Raw genomic sequence first — 19,064 nt, forward strand, 5'->3', positions numbered from 1 at the left:
TGTTGTACAGTTAAATCTGAATTAAAAATTGACTTTTCCTTTTTTTTCTGTTTCCATATTAAATATGTCCAGCTCAAAGCGATAAAATTTAAACTAATATTTAAAAAAACTATTTTATTTCTTCTTGCTACTTCTTAGGTAGCTATATATTTATTTTCCCCCCAAAAAGCACACTAAAAGAGTTGTTGAAAAGAGATAAAGGAAAACATTCTTTGGAAAGATGAACATTGATGGAACTGAATAATAATAGTGTTTGAAAAGAACACTAGCAGGAAAATTTATTTTTCTTTAAATTATAGGTATTTCCTTTAAAATATCTAGTCAATTATATTCCTTGTTTTATTATTATTTTTTTTACTAAATTAGATTAATTTGTTTTTGATATATGAGGCTGGATTTTTAATATTGTTTTTATCATCTGCTCAATTATATTTATTTTTTTTTTTACATAAATCTATTTTATACTAAACATTTTTAAAAATCATTCAACCCATAACTAAACTTTTTTGTATGAAATTAGCAGTAATTAGCGTCCATTCATTATTACTATTTTTTTTATTTATTCAATCATATTTTAATTCTCGTTAATCTTAAAAACTTATTATCCGCAATAATCTATTTTCCACCCTTCCCTAAGTCCCAATTATTACAAACTTTGGACTTTCTATATGTTACTAAAGTAATATATATTAGTTACATGCATATGTTACTCAAATAATATTAATAAATAACATATATGTGTTTCACACAAGTAACATATAATTGAATTAAATAATGAATTAAAACGTTTTAGTAGAACTTTACTCTGGTGTAACATCTGATTATTCAGTTTTAATAATATTCATTGTGATTTGTTTCAAATTTTATGTGTTAATACTTTTTACAGTTCAGTTGAATTTTACTGTAGACTTTTATTTGTTGTGGTGTACAATTAAATCAAGATTAAAAATTTATATTGCCTCTTCTGTTTGTTTCCATATTAAATTATGTCCACTTTAAAATATAAAGTTAAAATGAAATTAACGAAAACATTTAATGCTTGTGTTTAATCTTCTTATTCTACGAACAATGTATAATTTTAGATTTTCAGTCTGCTCAGTAATGGTAAAAGTACAGCAATGTACAAGTTGCATCTACTCATTTATTCGAACAACAAAAATACTCAAGCACATGACATCACATACCGAAGAGAAATCCTTTCAATGAAATCTAGACATTTAAATAGAAAGAATAATTTAAGCCATCTTAGGATGACTTATTTATAGAATATTTCCATATGTACCATTTACAATATTCCTAAATATTTATTATACAGTATACTCTAGATATTTCAAAAATTTTGCTATGTCGAAAAAATATTTTCCCCCGTGGCGTTATATATCCACCCAATGTTAATTTAAATACCTATGTCAATGATTTTCTTCTCAAAACCTTGTTATTTCGAACTTTTTAACAATAGAAAATTAATTTTTTTTTGGAAAAATCACAATGTAAATTTATTGTTAACCAATTCTGTTCTGTTTAATGCATAATTATTTTTGTCTTACTTTTTTTAGAAATAAAATAATCATTATTGTATTTAGATTTTTGGTCAACTTTTCTTACATCAATATTTATTAGTATTTATTTTTATATTTCATGGCTCTAGTTTTTAGATTAATATTTTAGAATATATTTTTCTACCTTTTAGAACATATTTAGTTCTGAACTTGTTATCTCGAAATTTTTTTAGCGTCCCTACAACTTTGAGATATCGAGAATATACTGTATATTCCATTATCATTTCTAATGGTACCTTTATTCTGATTTTTTTTCACATCATTCGTAGTATTTAAAATTAATTATTAGTTATCAAACAAATTTATTGAAGTGCTTTCTTTAGTTATTAAAAATAACTAAGAATAACTTATTTTCTTGAATTATTATTTTAGACTTATTTATTTTTTTAAATTATTTAGATCTGTTTATTTTCTTAAATTATTAGAGACTTATTTATTTTCATGATTTATTTAATTAAGATTCTTAATATCTAATTACAAAACTGTCTATACAGTTGGCAGAAAAAAATCTAATTGTTTTTAAATTGTGAAATATTTCTGAAAAGTAGAACAAGTCATAAGAAATTTTTTCTTTTAATATGTTTGACAGTCCTTTACATAACGTTATTTTTTGATGATTGTAATAAAGTAAATGAAAACATTTAATACATGTGTTTAATATTCATACTGTGTAAATAATGCTTTGTTACATGTATAATTTTAATTTTTCAGTTTGCTCGGTGATGGTAAAAGTGCACAACTGTACATTTTGTGATTACTCATCTATTAGAGCCACAAATCTACTAAGGCACATGGCAAAACATACTGGAGAGAAGCGTTTTCAATGCAACAGCTGTTCTAGACGTTTTAATAGAAAGGATCATTTAAACCGTCATAAGATGACTCATTTACAGAACATTTCCTTATGAACTGAACAAACCGTACTAATTCTAGTTATTTATGTTATATCATTTTTAGTGGTACCTAAGATACTATTTTTAAATGTTTTCTTTATGCAGATTATTCATAGTGTTGAAAATTAATTAGCAAACAAATGTTTTGGACTGCTTTCTTTGGTTATTAGGAATTACTTGGAATAAATTATTTTCTTGAGTTGTTTTAAGACTTGTTTACTTTTATGAATTACTTAGATCTTGTTTGTTTCCATACATCATTTAAGATTTGCTTATTTTTATGATATATTTAAGATTATTAGTATCTAATTACAAACTGTATGTACAGTTCGCAGAAAAGAAATCAAATTGTTTTTTAATTGTGATCATTTTACTGTTCTTGGAGAGAAATATTTCCTTAAATTAGCAAAAGTCATAAGTGAAGTTTAATTTTTATTTAATATACTTGACTGTCCTTTATATACCATAATTTTTTTGTAATTATATTAATAATTTATAATTAGGCTTTTTAGTTTGATTTATACTGGACTTGATTAGAACAAGTTCTTTGTTTTTTCATTACTTAAGTTTTAAATTATAGAAATTTTTTTATACAACTTGATGTGTTGCCCTCTGGAATCCAAGAAATCTCTGAGCAAATGCCCTTATTGCCCTACCCTATCGATGGCTTTGACGTGAAAAATTCTAAATAACTGTATATTTAAAAAGTAAAACAATAAAATAAACTGAAACGTTTTAGAAATCATACACTGGGATTCAATATTCACTCGATTTAAAGATTGCACATTGCATTTCGTATTCGTGCAATTTTCTTTAAGTCACGCAAACAGCAATTCGCATTCACGCTATTTAAAAAGCACACATGACAATTCGTATACACGCTGTATAACCTCGTATTATGATTTTGCAATATTTTCTGACACTTTTACTAAGCATTATTGTGGAGGATTTTCCACAATTTTCGAAACTGGGCAAAATCACCTTGGTTATTCCAGTAATCTGTGCAGCAACTGAAAGTGGCCTCTCTTGCATGAGGAGAGTTAAAACTAGTGCAAGGAATAGACTTACAGATTTCATTAGTGAAGCCAAATTTAAAAGATGCTTCTGAGAGTTTATCTTTTTGCAAACAAAAAATTAAAAAAAAAGAAAGATAGGATTTGTATGTGTGATACATAATTGTGATTAATAAATAAATCTATTCTTATTTGAAAATATACAGAGTATATATACTTACATTTGCAATGAAGCCTGTTACAAATACTCCTGCAAAACGAACGCCTCTCATTGTGGAGATATTTTTCATTCCCCCTGAATCTTATATGAATAAACCATTATGTACCTTCACCCCAAAATGGACGCTCCTGTAACCAGATGCAGACAGTCATTTATGCCCCAAAAAATTTCTATCTCTACAAACTGGACAGCAATTTTTCTAAATTTGTAAAAAAAAACTATTTCTGCTTTAAATTGTAAGGAAAACAATTTGCAACTTTCCACCTTTTTTAAAGCATGTAGTTTGTTTTTTTTACCTTATCCGCAATTAAAAATAAAGCTATTTCACTACTGAAAAATCAATCATTCTCATTTCTTTATCTTTGCAAAGAAAGGTAAGAAAATGATACTGCTCATACATATTTCAGACAGGGGCATCTCTTCATCTGGACAGTACTGGCTGTGAGATCACGCAAGTTGATATGATGCCTTAATGCCCTCAATTTCCTTTCCCCGCAGAAAATTCATTTCTACATATTATAAATTTGTAGGCAATAATTAACCCAGCTGGGTTAAAATAGAACAGAAATCTGATCATTGAGGCGTTCATATAAATGAAACATTTATTTAGACATTTGACAGATGATCAATTGTGAGTATGACAACTCTATAGAACCTCATGTCTTATAGGTATGCATTGTTGCTTTATTTTTGTTCCGTGATTAGTGGGAAGTTTACTGTCAAGAAGGTATTATCATGTTTCCTATCAAGTGATGGGGAGGTGTTAGAGGGTGTAAACCTAATAATAAAACTGGCGGAGGAAGTGACATAGGACTAAAAGCTCCAATTCAGTATCATACAACAAACTTAAATGTATGTTTAAATAGGAAAAACATACTCATTTTTCTGTATCTACATCTAGAATTATGTATACATAAATATATATCAAATGTTGTCATATACATTTTTTGCATTGAAAAAAGTATTTTTCAAAGTTTAAATGAATATTATTGTAAATAGTTATTCTAGATTATTTAATTTTTTCTATATCATTGCAGTTATTTTAAAAACAATTCACTTCATTTGACTTCATTATTGGGGTACCCTTCCCGAACAATTTTTATCACTCCCAAGAGTGTCCGTTTCACCAAGATTTCACTGTATATATATTAATTAAGTAATATGCCTCTCCATTACAATTTCTGGAACTCTTTTTTTTTTTGGCAGCAAAACCTATAATTTTTACTTTAGTGTGTCCCTGGATTTCAGGTTGACAATAGTTCAGGCATGCACTGCCAGAGAAAAAATATATTTTGCCATTAGTTCTGAAACTTTACCTACCCTGAGATAAATAATTGAAAATTTGTAGACTTTAAAACTTATATATGATTTATTATCATAACTATTTGGTATATTAAATATGCATAGCTAGTCAAATTTGCCACTTCATTAACTGAATATTTAGCTATCTAAGATTGGTGCAATTCTTTTTTAACATTATTGAAATGCATAATATGTAGTTTTATTTTAACTTTTGTTTTTTGATTTACAGTTTCTAAGAAAAGGAAAATTCATGCATGCTATCTATGCTCGTACGCATCCTGTAGAAAAACAGATCTAACAAAGCATATAAGGACACACACTGGTGATAAACCCTTTCAATGTGACTTTTGTGATAAATGTTTCGGCGTCAAATCCAACATGACAAGACATATTCATAAGCATCATCCACACTTACTTATGTCAACAACAACTGGACAATTTCCAATTGTCAAAAAAGAGAAAAATTAGCATTGAAAAAAAATGGGGCTTCAAATCTCTTTTTAGAGTAAAAATTATTTTATAAAATTCTTTCCATTCTAATTTCCTTTAATGATTTTTTAAAAGAATATATGCATAAACAACCTGAAATGCATTCCAATATGGAGGAGCTGTAAATTTAACTAACCAAAACTTTCTTATATTTTGTGTAAATTGGATGAATTAATTTTTACATAAAAGTAGAAGGATATTTCTTTGCACTAGTAAATCAAGTATAGCCTGTATTGTAGATTGTATAACCAAAAGTGGAAAACAGTGTGAATAAAACACAAATTAAGTCCAAAAGTGGACATATTATTGTTTCGGTTCTATAGACAAAAATAGAAACTATAGTATGTCCATTTCTGAACATGATTTTTCACTTTAGTTTGTGTAGTACTAATTATCATTTAGATATTGTAAAACCTGTATTAAAGATTATTTATTTTAAACAATGTTTGAACTAACAATGCAATAGATTTATTGTTAATTTACATATCAGACATAGTCATTTAATGGTAGTTTCACTAGTTCCAGATTGCGTTTTGTACTGGAATCAAAAATGTCTAAACCTTTTAAATAATAGCTCTTTTTAATGTTCAAAAATAAAATAATGAATGAGCATTAGCTTTTTCAATAAAATTGAAATATATCTTATTCTTGGGAAAATCATTAAGAGAAAACCTCTGTATAGTTTAAAAGAACGGTTTTTATGAAGTTGTAACAGTGTAAGTTAGGCACATAGATGCAACTTATTTGTTGTATGTTTTTTTACAGCTTGAACATAATTTAAAAAAATTATTTTATGTTATTTTTTTATGATTTATCTCCTGTTATTGCATTATTTTGTATCTAAGTGCATTTTCTTTTTCTATTGAGTTTACAATAATTTTTAATTTTGAGTTACATTTTGTTATTTTTTTTTTTTTTTTGGAAATTGATGTCATATATTGATTGTCATATTAATTTTATGCATATCATAATGTCATAAATACATTCAGCATAAAATCAGGTTATTTTTCCTTTTAGGTTTATTTTATTTTACACATTTATTCTCTGAATTGGTTTTATGTTTAAATTCAATAAATGGCCCCTTAAATTAAAATTATTCTAAAAAAAGATCTTCTACTTTGCATGCCTCTGCACATGAGTTTCAACCTAATTTTTGTGAATATCAAGTAAATATTTGAAGTTAACTTATTGTCTGTGCTTTGACTATTTAAGTGTATTATTATTTTACTAAAACCCTCTTGGGATCAGTGATCCCTGGGGTATCCTAATGATCTTGTTTTCTTTATTGTGTTTGTTTTCTTTCTGTTTTTGCATCAGACTTAGTTTGTAGCACTTTTTATTTTGTTCTCCAAGTATGTAATGTCTTGTGTGTTTTAACTATGTACCTCTGCTTTTGGCTACTTAAATTTACATTCTTAATTTTACTTAAATTAACATTTACTTAAATTACATTGTCTTGCTACTTAAATTACATGTTTCTATGACTAAAAATAACAATGTCATCTTATAAAATTTATAATTATGATACTTTATGCTGCCTAAATTAAATTTTTTAATTTATATGTAAAAGATTATTTTTAACATCCAAAGTTCATTATAAATTTTATTTATAGAGTATACTTTCGATGTCTGGAAAACCTTGTTATATCAATAAATTTATTTCCCCTTGGCCTTATACATCTACCTAATGTCCTAATCTGTCACTTAAATCTACAAATTTAAACACACTACTGATTGCAGTTAAATTCTTGAGAACTTTTCAAATGTTTAAAATTTGATATTTTATTATTAAGAATATTTAATACAATGTTTTCTTTCCTGTTAAATACAATGTTTTTTTACCTACAAATATGTGAAGATATATTTTTTCTTTATTAATAAAAAAAAAACGTTTGTTATTTTAATCTGCAATTATTGAAGTAGATTTGTGTGTTTGTATATAGTTATAAGCTTCTTCTTATTCTGAAATAGATAAAGTTGATTGCATTGTAGATACACAGGGGCAGGAAACCTAGCATTAATTAGAATACAAGTAATGAACACATTATTAGAATTCAAGATAATAAAAAAATATTCGTATGTAAGTATTTTAAATTGAAAAATAATTAGGTTTTTTTTTCAATTACTTGTAGCACACTGAAAAATCAATCAATCTTGGTAAGTATTTTCAAAATGTTATGAGTTTATGCAACTAAAATTAATAGTAATCAAATATTGTATATTAGAGTTTTTATTATTTATAATGAAGCTTTATGATGACTATAGCTCTTATTTAGATGCTAATTGGTCTGAAAGCAAACAAACACCAATCTAGTTGAAATCTGTTTTTATGTTACTTTTTTGATTTGTGGTTATTGCCTATGGTTATTGCTACATTAATGACCGTTTTAAATTTTTTATGAATATTAAATTTCATTGTATAGTTGCATTTTGTCAAAATTTTTGAATTTAATAGTTCAATCAAAATTTTAAATCAAATGAATTTTTTGGTCATTTAGACATATTTGAAATCCTTTATTCCTAGAAATCTTTAATTGTTTTTACAAATTATAAATAATTTTTAGTTGAAGTAGCAGCCCTTATCAGGTATGTAAACTGAAAATTTACAATCCTTAAAAAGGACGATTTGTAATATAGATATTTTAATATCTGATGTTGTTTTTGCAGTGTATTAATATTTTAATCATATATTTTGATAATTTTATACTCTTTTAATGATCTTTCATTTATTATTTTTTTTATTTGTGCTAAACGAATTAAAATTCAGAGAATTCAGAATTTTGTAAGTCTATTCTGCTTTACTTTTTTTAATAAAGACGTCCGAATTATAATAATAAACACGTCCGAAAACCTTTTTAATTTTTAGTATTTTCTAATGCATTTAGAATTTAGGTATCTATCTGCTCAACAACAAAAAAAAGGACTAATTCACAATTTTTTTGCTTATTTAAACACATTTGAAATCCTAAATTTTTTTATAGATAAGTAGTTTTTAATTGACACACCAGCCATTATCTGGTATGTAAACTGACAATCCTTAAAAATGAAGATTTGCAATATATTGTATTTTAATATGTGATGATATTTTTGATATATTATTATTAATGATTGAGAGCATAGTATAGTATTATGTTTAACAACCTCTTTAATTTTTAGTATGTTTTAATGCATTTAGAATTTAGGTGCCTATCTGCTCAAAAATTATTTTAACGAATTCAAGCTTTTAGGAACAGATTTTAGCCTATTAATTCTGATCGTTACTACCATCAAAAAGGATAAACGTTATAAAAGTCACATAACTCTATACTCTGGGCTCAAAATTGTCCTTAATTTCCTCTTTTTTTTAAAAGTGTTCTTTAATGTCCTTGGTTATAAAAAAATTAAATAAATGACCTGAATTTTTTGTTGAAGTTAAGAGCAAGAATAAATATTATTTATCTGAAAAAGAATTAAAAATTTTAAATTCAAATAGTTTGTTATATGCCATGAAACAAAGTATATGACAAAATGAACGCTTAAGTCTTCATATCGTGTCAAGTATGGTATTAGTTTACTTCCATTGTTAGAGACAATTATCAAGTCTAAACTTAATGGTATCGAGCATTCGATGTTTGAGAAATACACAACAAGCTCTTATGTCACTTCTCTCCTTCCATCACTATATCATATTCTACTGATTTTCACAACAGAATCCTTATATTTTACTACTACTTAAAAATTTTCCGAATTTATAGTATTTTCTCCCACTTCTTTTCCTATAAATTAAAAAAAGAAAGTTTTACATAATTTGTTTTAAAATAAAAAAAATTAGTTTACTTGAAATGTTCATTTTGTTTTGCTTAAGTGCAGGAACTACTGAAACTATTTCCGATTGTGTATCTGCGAATCCATGTTGGTATCCTAGAAAATGCTCTCATTAGAGAATTAGCATCCTTAAATTTGGAGGCATTTTAGTCCTTAAATTTTATATTCTGTACTTCTAGCCCTGTATAATATTTTAATAAAAAAATTTCGGTTTTTTTCAGGTGTTAAGCGAGTTAGAAGATTCCATTGCGGTTTTTGCCACTATTCTTCTACTTTCAAATCAACTCTAACGAGGCACATTAAATTTCATACTGGTGAAAAACCTTATCAATGTAACATTTGTTGCAAAAGCTTTGCCCAAAAGTCTGATTTGAAAAGACACATGATTGTACACTTTAATAAAGCTTCATTGTAAATCTGCCTGAACTATAAGCTATTTTTAAACCCAAGTTTTATTGACACTTTTTTATTGTATTTATTTCCTCTGTGGCCAGTACACAACAACTTTTTAAGTATAACTAGAGCCACAAGTACTTGGTTCTAATATCCGATTTAAAAACCCAGAATATTTCCTTTTAAGACTGCAAGCCTATCGAAATTTTCATTGTTATTGTAACTATTGGTCTTGTATGCATGTTTTTTTAATGTTTTAATTTGTTTCAATAATTTGTTAGCATTGTGATACAAATTATGTAAATATATTTACTCTTAACTTTGTGTGCTTTAATTGACAACTAACTCCAAAATATTGTAGAATTTTTCTATTTTTATCTACAATCAAAATATTATTTAATGTGTGGAAAAATATTCTACTGTATAAACATACTAATGTTACACATAATATTAAATAATTTATTTTTGCCTGCTTTAATTTCTATTACAAATACTCATAAGAAGAAAAATGTCTAAACCTGAACTTCATTTTTAATTTTGTTCAACTTTATTCATTCATTTTCAACCAATTTCTTTAAATCAAGTACTTTCATTTGTTATTTTTATTTTACTTAAATTCTATTATTTTTCAGCAGCTATTTCAGATACTTTAAAAAAATTTTTTTTAACTGTGTCTTAACTAAACAATACTAATTAAATTTTCTTATTCACCAAAGTGTATTCTGACACGTATAGCCTAGTTCTGTCCAACGCAATCAATACACCGCCTTGAACCTAACTATTCCGCATGGTTGATTTATGATCTGTTATTCTTCTTCTTTTATATTCACACTAGAGATACGACAATTATTCGGTCAAGTCTAATGTATTTTGTTTTGGCCAAAACTAAACTGACTATTAAGGACTACAGTCTAAATGCTCATGTTTTCAAATTTACTCATTAAAAGTTTCCAATATAACATTCATATTCATCATGTTGTACAGATAATTTTTTGTTGTTGTCATTTATGCACATTAATTTAGACTTTCATTGATCAATTAATGAAGGTTTAAACTAATGCTAATAGTACTTCAAAAGCATTTAATTATTTTTAAATTTAACAGCAATGATGCATCTAAATCTTCTAAAATATAATTTCAATACATTAATTACGATGCTACACTTGGAATGTTTATAAATTCATGCTTTTATTTCAAATATTTTGCATACAATTTGATTATATACTTGCAAAGGAAAAATATATTCTTGTTATCATAAAGTTTAAAAAGTTTTCACTCGTTTGGTTTATAGTTACCTTTTGGAAAGTGTATATAAGTGTTTTTAATTGTCAAACTTTATTGTTAATCCACTTTTAACTGATCACCACCACTGTCATTTGGTGAAATTTTACTGTAACTTTAGTTTTTAGAGAAATTTTATTGTAATAATTTTACTTTTATCTCCGTATACCCCCCTGGGGTGGGTCGGAGTTCAACCTTCTTATATTCTTACCTTTTAGAAAATAATATATTAAAAATTTTATCAGTAATTTTTTTTCAGACATTGTTAATTTCATGAGTAAATTTTCTTTGATAATAAAAAATGATAAAAAAATATATATATACGTATATATATTCTTATTATCATGAACTTAAAAAAGTTTTCACTTGTCTATCTTTTAGTTACTTATTGCGAAACAATCTATTGCAACTTTATCAGTAATTTTTCTGCAGTATTAATTTCATGAATGATACTTTGATGATAAAAAAAATATATATCCTTATTATCATGAATTTTAAAAAGTTTTTACTTGTTTTACAAATTTTATCAGTAGAGAATAAAAAAATATCTTATCATGACGTTTAAAAAGTTTTCACTTGTTTGGCTTTTAGTTACCTATTACAGAACAATCTAAAGACTTGATTTAAAAAATGTTGAGTTATAAAATTTTGATACATGTTTTTTTTCCTCACTTTTCAGATACTTCCATGGGAATTAAAAGATTTCAGTGTAGTTATTGTCACTACTCAACCTCCACCAGATCAAATATAAACAGACATATCAAATTCCACTCTGGAGTAAAACCTTTTCAATGTGATATTTGCCATAAGTGTTTCGCCCAAAAATCTGATTTAAAAAGACACATGATCATTCATTTTAAAAAACAGTTACTCTAAAGCATGACAAAACTGGCTGTTATTTAAAAATAATATCATTTCTATCATCATTAATGAAATATTATAAAATGTAATATTGTTTATTTTGTGGAAACATAAATCCGAACTTATCAAATATTAACTAAAAAAAACTTTTTTAGTATTTTTATGTTATAATAATACCATATACATTGCTCTAACTTGCTTTTCTTCATTTAAATATTTTTTTTTTCTGTATTCATCATCTGTATTATGTTATTTACATTAAAAAATAATGCTTTTTAGATATATTTTTGAAAACATTTTGTTTAAATAATATGTTAATTTTATTGAAATGAGTTAGAAATATTTTATATAGTTTTTATCAAAGTTGTTTTCAAAATATGTCTATAACTCATAAAAACTAAATACTTTTTTATATAGTTTTTATGAACTTGTTATAAATATAGTTTTTTGTCATATTTTTGAAGATATTTTGTTTAAATAATATGTTAATTTTATTGAAAATGAGTAATTCTTGGCTATGCTAGTAATATTTGACTGATTATATGCATTTTTAAACATATAAATGGGTATTTACTTTTAATTGATTTAAGACTGGTTAAGTTTTCTCGATTTTAGTTTATAATTTTTATATCATTACTCTCTTGCAGATTCTCTGAAAGGATATAAAATATTTCAGTGCATTTTTTGCAATTACACAAATGATTGCAAGTGGAAAATAACTAGACACATCAAATTCCACACAGGGGAAAAACCTTATCAGTGTGCCACTTGTCAAAAATGTTTTACTCAAAAATGTGATTTAAAAAGACATGTGAAAAACAAGAAAAATTGTAGACCTTTCTAATTTTTCTGTATTGTTAGTAAATATTAGTTGGGGGGATGGTATTTCATGTATATTAGAATCGAAATTTATAAACACTTATTTTTATAAAATTTTATTATAAATATTATTACATTTTATATCAGTTTGTAAAAATTTAGTTTAAAGAATGTATTTTAATAGTATTGTGTTTGAGTAATTTCATACTCTTTTTATGTTTTGAGATTGTATTAAGCAACATCTTTCTTATATGTTACACATTACCAAGCATTTTTTTATAAATTTGTTAATTAATAAATTGAAATTGTTAAGTTTTATTTTTAAAATTTTAAGAAACACTCAAAATGTTATCCATAAACCTATCATCTTCTCGATAATACCAGGCATTGATGTACAGTGCCCCAAAACAAATTGGATCACCCTGAATGACTTTTGATCTAAAGAATCGAATTTGGTCAGTTCCTGAAAAATCCAATTTTAAAGAAGTCGTATATTTAAAATTTGATTTCTCAGGAACTCTTTGACCGATTTCGCACAAATTTTGGTATTTTGCCATGTAAAATTACATACTTTAAAATTATGTAAACAATTGTATATCTTACAATTCAAAATTTTTTCAACTATTATTAAATAAAGTAATAAATATTTATTAATAAACTAAACTCAGCGGCGCGACATCCCTAGAGGGCCTAGGCCTACTGTGTCCATCTCAGTTTTCTTGACCTAGGGCTCTGGGGTGCAGAAGCAGATGCTCTGGTCGGGTGGTCAGCCGAACCCCCAGTGTTTAGTTCCCAAGCATGCTTGGTTCTCATTTATCGACCCACTGAAGGGATGAAAGGCTGAGTCAACCTTGCCCGGCCCAAAGATTGAACCAGGGACCTGTGGCACGACAGCGCGAAGCGCTACCGCTCAGCCACCGGGCGTCAATATTTATTAATACTAAGTAATAATTATTTATTTTTGAAATTATCTGTGGATAGACAAATTTTATAATTGTGAAGATATCGCGTAATACGCAAAAAGAAAAATTAACATTATGGGGCCCAAACTTTGGATCGCTCTCCTGAACAAACTATGGGGACCATATTTCCCAGATTGTGGCTACCCCTTATATTTTGAAGTCAGAAACCAAAATCCGCTGAAAAAAGGTATGTTTATTCCGAGAAAGTACATTTTTGTGTCTGATCTCTTGACTTAAAATATCGTCTGTACTAATCAATTAGCATATTTGAGGCCACCCCTTCTAACCATTAAGTTTAGGTCCTAGAACATGAAGATCTGATCATTAGATCAAAAGTTACTCTTTGTGGTCCTTTTTTTTGGCGCACTGTACACCAATGTCTGCTTTCTTTAAAATATCATTTCAAAGAGAAAGTATTTGAAAGATTTGATTTATAATATTTTAATCAAGTTGCTCTCTCTCTATTTTCCAGATGTGCTCAAGAGACGTAAAGTACATCAATGTAGTTTTTGTCCCTACTCAAATTTTAACAAGTACAAAATAACTAGGCAAAATAACTCACACTAAAGAAAAACCATTTTGGTGTGACAGTTGTCTAAAAGGTTATACTCAAAAACATGATTTGAAAAAACATATGAATAATCATTAAAAAAAAATTTAAACCTTTTTAATTTTTCTGAATTGTTTATAAATGTAAGTTTTGTGGTTGGCTTTTATCTTTGTCACATTTCTTCCATTTGTAGGATGCAAACTCATATCTACCAAAAGAAGAATCATAAAATTAAATTTCATCTATCTTTTTATACCTTGTTTTCTCTTACAATATTTAGTTATAAATTTTATATATCTTACTGGAACTTTGAAAGAAAATTAAAAGTAAAAATTCACTGAATATAAAAACGAAATAGTTATTGTTTGGATCACTCAAAACAGCAATAAGTCACGCAAAAAAATTTATGTCTATGTATATATAATTACTATTTGGATCACTCAGTACATTCTTAGAAATATCTGCTCTTATTATCACGCACTATAATTTTTGAAAGTGTTTCAGCAACAAACAAGTTAATGAAAAAAGACTTGTTACTGTAGAACCTGTACTTTCCAACGCCCGATTATACACCTTTGTTTTCCGACATGCAGTACAAGTATTTCACTTGTTATTACCACCTCATCATTGTTATGTCTGACATTACAATTTTTTTTGTTGTGACAATGAATCCAAAATCTTGCTAGTTAAAACTATCAATTAAAGGGAAAACTTTTTTTGTGATATGATATTGTTATTTATGATAGAAAACTAAAAGCAAGTCCCTGCTTATATTGAGTGATTTAAAATGCAGTTACACTTAAGTATTTCAAAAGACCTGCCGATTATACAATGATTTCAATTTTCTGACACGCCCCTGCAAGGTAGCAAGGGTGCTAGATAATTAAACTGCATTAGCAAAATTTTTCTCTCCAAGTTGATTTGAAGAGCTTGCTGGAAGAACAAGTTTAACATTTTGCATTTCTCTGCTTTTTAGACATCTTCAGAATGGGCTGTTGTTATGCAACATTATTTTAATCTAGCAAGTTTCTAAATGTCATTTTTTGTTAGAAAAAAAATTTTAATTCCCGATTTTTGATATTCCAAAATTTGTTTTCTTTGATTCATAAAAATATTACTTGAACTTCCATGTTTTTTTTTTTTTTTGTCTTTTTTTTACTGAAATAAAAATTGGTTAAGTTGTGCAGTTTATTTTTCTGTGCTTACTTTCAGTGTTATTTATAATGTGTTTGGTTGCCAAGTTATTTTTTTTTTGTAGTATATCATCTCTTATACATTTATTCACATTTGTATGAATGTTGATTCAAAGCACTACTTGTTCGAATGAATATTAGAGTCAAATGAATGTTTATTTTAAATATTACTTTTTTATCAGTTTCTAAGAATATGGTCTATAGAATGTGCTTCAATAATTTTGCTTGTTGCATTTAATTGAGACATTTTCTTGTTTGAGATTGTATTAAGCAACAACTTTGTTAAATGTATTACCAAGCAACGATTTTGTTTCATATTTTTATCATTGGTTTTCAAATAAAAGTTACATGAAATTGTTTTATTATTTTTTGACATTTTTGTTATTTTTTGACATTTTTGTTATTTTTTGACATTTTTGTTATTTTTTGACATATTATATTTTGATCTAGTTACTCTTTTTTTTTTAGATTTTCAGAAGAGAAGAAAAATATATCAATGCAGTTTTTGTCCATACTCAAATTTTGACAAATACAAAATAACTAGGCACTTGAAAGTTCACACTGGCGAAAAACCATTTCAGTGTGCCCAGTGTTTGAAGTGCTTTGCTCAAAAATGTCATTTAAAATCGCACATGTTGATTCATTTTAAGGAACCTTTGTATCAATCTGGCTAAACTAACAGTGCTATTTGTAAATATTTATTTATGGGATTTGTCATTGTATAATCACAGTACCACCTCGATCATCCAAGTCCTATTCAGAATTATTTGATATATTTAGGAAGAATCATTATACATTAAAGAATTGTTCAAAGCTGAACTGAATTGTTAAAAAAGTTGGTAGTAACTTTCATGGTGCATAGCGTTTTTAAAAAGTGCTTAAAGGTGCTTATTTTCGATTTTGTTTTTTAAAAGCCCTTAAAAGTGCTTTTTTTATTGGGTGTTTTTAAAAAGTGCTTAATTTTTCGAAAATGAGGTAACAAAATAACTAGGCACTTGGTAGTTCACACTGGAGAAAAACCATTTCAATGTATTATTTGTCAAAAATGTTTTACTCAAAATTGTGATTTAAAAAGACATATGATCACTCATTTTAAGAAGCACTTACTATAGACCTCTTTTAATTATATTATTGTTTTGAAATTAGTTTCTTACATTATTTTTTATATGCAACCCTACAAGTGTTTTAGGCATTTATACAATTAAATACTTTATCTAGCCCAAGGAAAAAACAATGTTTTTAAATACCACTAACTTTTTCTGTTTTGTATATCTTTTGTAATATAAAATTAATGCAAAAATATTTCGTGGTTTCTTTTAACTCAGTATATTATAGAGTGTTTTATCTAGTTAACTTGAACCACCATAAAATCGCTTGCTCGTGATTTTGTAAAAGGTTTCTCTTATGAGCCCATTTAAAGAGGTTTTGGAAAATGTTGTGTAAAAATAAATTCATATTCCTAGGTTTACTCATAACTGAGTTATCTAGTTTACCCAAATAATTTTACCCATTTTTAAGAAATATTCAGTGTGACAAAATGTGATATGTGCACCGAAAAGAATGATGTTATTCTAAACCAGTTAACTCAATTCCATTGACTCAACTAGTTCTTATGCAGAAAGAACCACATGGAAACAAAACACTGAGCTAGAATGGCTCCATAACTTCTAAACTAGAGACGTTGTAGTTGGGGAATTTCTCAGAAAAAAATTGGAAGCATTCCCTGAGAAATTTCACATTGTGGCTATTTAAACGATGGGGTAAATTATTTTTTAAGAAAGATATCTCCATCTTTTTTTAACTGTATCTTTTTATATGTTTCCTTGTATTTCTTCTAATAAATAGCTATTTAAATGTTATAATTTTCTAGCAACGTAACGATTGTTTAGCATAAATATAATTTTCAGAAATAATAAATAATATAACAATTTGTCAACTGCCTGCAAGTATATTTTAGGCAGAAGGATATATTTGTCCAGAAGAGAGTAGAGAAGCAGTTTTCAAAATGTCTGTTTTATCAGCTGTTAGGGGTCAATCAAGCTTGACATTCAGTACGTATGTCCTGAACATATCGTTTCGAAGTTCTTTGGACAGTTCTCATACGATGTTAGTAGCAATATTGAGGTCTTGAGCCATGGTGGCTCACGGAATAGAGTGTTTGGCCTTCCAATGAGGTGAAGCAGCTTCGAATCCCAGCAATGGTTGGTCGATATGAATCGACCACGGTGCTGATGTAATAACTTCTTTAGTGGTAGATGGATCCTGGATTAGAGTCTCCTTGCCACCAGGCTAACAATGGGAGGTTTTCTTAGTTTTTCTCTCCGTGTAGCTGTTAGTTCCATCAAAAAATCCTCCATGAATACAAATTTCTCCCAATACCTGATCCACGAGTTCCCTTGTCTTCTGGATTGGAACAAAAATTACAAGGCTATGGAGCTGAACATTTTTAGTCGTAAACTGAAGAAACACTGACTTAAATTCTGTTTTAATAGTGGAAGTTATTTTTAACACATAGCATTGAATGTTGGAATCTTAATGAAACTACTTTATGAAAATTCAACCTTATGAATATAATTTTGACATAGTTGCTGTCACCTTTTTTTAGATCTCTGCAATGCAAATACTGTGTATAGATGCAATTTTTGTCCATACTCAAATATTCGCAAGTCAAAAATGAATAGGCACATGAAAAATCACACTGGGGAAGGACCATTTAAGTGTGTCACTTGTGATAAGTGTTTTGCCAACTTATTCAATTTAAAAAAACATTTTATTACTCACAATAAATCTCTTTTGTAATATGTGTAAACAAGAAGTACTTTTTAATATCTATTGTGATAAATATCGTTAGTTTAAATTGTTTTACTCCAGAAAAATGTTAGTATAAGATAAATGTATTCACTGGCAAAAAAAACTATTTCAGTGTGCCACTTATATGAAATATGTTATAACACAAAAAACGTGATTTTAAGAAACACATACTCCAACTCTGTTTTAATAGTGAAAGTTATTTATTAACACTAGTATCGAATGTTTTAAATTTGGATCGCATTTATTTGATTCTGTACGAACTTTATCGAAGAAAAATAACTTACACAAATATTTTATGCCTATGTAGTTTACACAAATATTTTCTATGTTGTATGTTTGTTTTTTCATTACTCAGTACAAAATTAATATTCTTGCTAATATTTGGTATTCTAAGTTCAATTAATTTACTGTTCATGGATGATTAAAGTGCAGTTATGTAGTATAGGATTTATTTAAACCAGTTCTAGAAATGTGTCATCTTTTTTTTTTGCATAACTTTCTTTCATTATTGGGATGTTATAAGTTGCATGGGCAAATGCACTGCTTACCCAAAGATGTTTCTGCAGGCTTATTCAAAAAGCTAATAGATTGCCTAGTATTAACCCTCTCGGGGTGTAATTTTTTTTTTTTTTTATGAATCTGGGTTCATTGCATATTTTTTATTACATATTTAAAATCTACATATATTTTGGTATTAAAATATTCAAAAAAATTTTGATGTAAAAGTTTTATTTATTTTTTTAAATGTAGAATTGATCTTTAAAAAAAGTAGTCCGAAAAATTAAATTGAAAAATAAGCATACAAGAGCAAAATTTTGAAAATTTATCTTGGTTAAATAATGATTTATTTTATGAAAAACAAATGTAAAATATATAAATGAAGTGTATAACGAAAACATGAAAAAATACTTACA

General features: G+C 26.9%; 2 long non-coding RNA genes across 2 annotated transcripts; one reads left to right on the top strand and one right to left on the bottom strand.

Moving 5' to 3' along the window:
* The first annotated feature begins 787 nt into the window (after positions 1–787).
* Positions 788–7,395, top strand: LOC139424940 (uncharacterized). Its single transcript, XR_015431265.1, has 2 exons — positions 788–2,479; positions 5,217–7,395. It is a non-coding gene; the product is annotated as an uncharacterized LOC139424940 (long non-coding RNA).
* LOC147814424 (uncharacterized) lies at positions 4,876–9,277 on the bottom strand. The gene is made up of 2 exons (XR_015431266.1): positions 6,949–9,277; positions 4,876–6,900 (listed from the first exon to the last, which is right to left on the bottom strand). It is a non-coding gene; the product is annotated as an uncharacterized LOC147814424 (long non-coding RNA).
* Between the last annotated feature and the right edge of the window lie 9,787 nt (positions 9,278–19,064).

Source organism: Parasteatoda tepidariorum, chromosome 2 (genome assembly GCF_982258835.1).
Source record: "Parasteatoda tepidariorum strain Cologne lab strain chromosome 2, Ptep-v5.0, whole genome shotgun sequence".
NCBI lineage: Eukaryota > Metazoa > Arthropoda > Arachnida > Araneae > Theridiidae > Parasteatoda > Parasteatoda tepidariorum.